Below are 2,500 nucleotides of genomic sequence, written 5' to 3'. Positions count from 1 at the left end.
GTCTCGAGCAAAACACTTCTTAAGCTTCTAGGAAGCTCCCATAAAACTTCCAAACCCAAACTCCAAACTTTATTTTTTAGCATACAATGCCCACGTGCACGCAGGGGTGCTTGAGCATGCGGGAGAGGAGCCATAATGGGCAACATTGACTCGGGGGACCTCCAAATCGAAATCCGTCTCGAGCAAAACACTTCTTAAGCTTCTAGGAAGCTCCCATAAAACTTCCAAACCCAAACTCCAAACTTTATTTTTTAGCATACAATGCCCACGTGCACGCCGGGGTGCTTGAGCGTGCGGGCGAGGAGCCGTAATGGGCAAAATTAACACGGGGGACCTTCAAATCGAAATCCGTCTCGAGCAAAGCACTTCTTAGGCTTCTAGGAAGCTCCCATCAAATTTACAAACCCAAACTCCAAACTTCATTTTTTAGCACACAATGCCCACGTGCACGCGGGGGTGCTTAAGCGTGCGGGCGAGGAGTCATAATGGGCAAAATTAACTCGGGGGACCTCCAAATCGAAATCCGTCTCGAGCAAAGCACTTCTTAGGCTTCTAGGAAGCTCCCATAAAATTTCCAAACCCAAACTCCAAACTTCATTTTTTAGCATACAATGCCCCCGTGCACGCGGGGGTGCTTGAGCGTGCGGGGGAGGAGTCATAATGGGCAAAACTAACTCGGGGGACCTCCAAATCGAAATCCGTCTCGAGCAAAACACTTCTTAGGCTTCTAGGAAGCTCCCATAAAATTTCCGAACCCAAACTCCAAACTTCATTTTTTAGCATACGATGCCCACGTGCACGCCGGGGTGCTTGAGCGTGCGGGCGAGGAGTCATAATGGGCAAAAACTAACTCGTGGGATCTCCAAATCAAAATCCGTCTCGAGCAAAGCATTTCTTAGGCTTCTAGGAAGCTCCCATAAAATTTCCGAACCCAAACTCCAAACTTCATTTTTTAGCATACGATGCCCACGTGCACGCCGGGGTGCACGAGCGTGCGGGCGAGGAGTCGTAATGGGCAAAATTAACTCGGGGGACCTCCAAATCGAAATCCGTCTCGAGCAAAGCATTTCTTAGGCTTCTAGGAAGTTCCCGTAAAATTTTCAAACCCAAACTCCAAACTTCATTTTTTAGCATACGATGCCCACGTGCGCGCCGGTGTGCACGTCGGGGTGCTTGAGCGTGCGCGCGAGGAGCCGTAATTGGCAAAATTAACACGGCGGAAATCTAAATCGAAATCCGTCTCGAGCAAAGCACTTCTTAGTCTTCTAGGAAGCTCCCATAAAATTTTCAAACCCAAACTCCAAACTTCATTTTTTAGCATACGATGCCCACGTGCACGCCGGTGTGCACGAGCATGCGGGCGAGGAGTCGTAATGGGCAAAATTAACTCGGGGGACCTCCAAATCGAAATCCGTCTCGAGCAAAGCATTTCTTAGGCTTCTAGGAAGTTCCCGTAAAATTTTCAAACCCAAACTCCAAACTTCATTTTTTAGCATACGATGCCCACGTGCGCGCCGGTGTGCACGTCGGGGTGCTTGAGCGTGCGCGCGAGGAGCCGTAATTGGCAAAATTAACACGGCGGAAATCTAAATCGAAATCCGTCTCGAGCAAAGCATTTCTTAGGCTTCTAGGAAGCTCCCATAAGATTTCTGAACCCAAACTCCAAACTTCATTTTTTAGCATACGATGCCCACGTGCACGCCGGTGTGCACGAGCATGCGGGCGAGGAGTCATAAAGGGCAAACTTAACTCGGGGGACCTCCAAATCGAAATCCGTCTCGAGCAAAGCATTTCTTAGGCTTCTAGGAAGCTCCCATAAAATTTTCAAACCCAAACTCCAAACTTCAATTTTAGCATACCATGCCCACGTGCACGTCGGGGTGCACGAGCGTGCGGGCGAGGAGTCATAATGGGTAAAATTAACCCGGGGGACCTCCAAATCGAAATCCGTCTCGAGCAAAGCACTTCTTAGTCTTCTAGGAAGCTCCCATAAAATTTTCAAACCCAAACTCCAAACTTCATTTTTTAGCATACGATGCCCACGTGCACGTCGGGGTGCACGAGCGTGCGGGCGAGGAGTCATAATGGGCAAAATTAACTCGGGGGACCTCCAAATCGAAATCCGTCTCGAGCAAAGCATTTCTTAGTCTTCTAGGAAGCTCCCATAAAATTTTCAAACCCAAACTCCAAACTTCATTTTTTAGCATACGATGCCCACGTGCACGTCGGGGTGCACGAGCGTGCGGACGAGGAGTCATAATGGGCAAAATTAACTCGGGGGACCTCCAAATCGAAATTCGTCTCGAGCAAAGCATTTCTTAGGCTTCTAGGAAGCTCGCATAAAATTTTCAAACCCAAACTCCAAACTTCATTTTTTAGCATACGATGACCACGTGCACGCCGGGGTGCTTGAGCGTGCGGGCGAGGAGTCATAATGGGCCAAAACTAACTCGTGGGACCTCCAAATCAAAATCCGTCTCGAGCAAAGCATTTCTTAGGC

Source organism: Cornus florida, unplaced genomic scaffold (genome assembly GCF_030987335.1).
Source record: "Cornus florida cultivar Cherokee Brave unplaced genomic scaffold, ASM3098733v1 CherokeeBrave_3.0.0_Hap2_scaffold_69, whole genome shotgun sequence".
Lineage (NCBI taxonomy): Eukaryota > Viridiplantae > Streptophyta > Magnoliopsida > Cornales > Cornaceae > Cornus > Cornus florida.
This window is presented reverse-complemented; position numbering follows the sequence as displayed.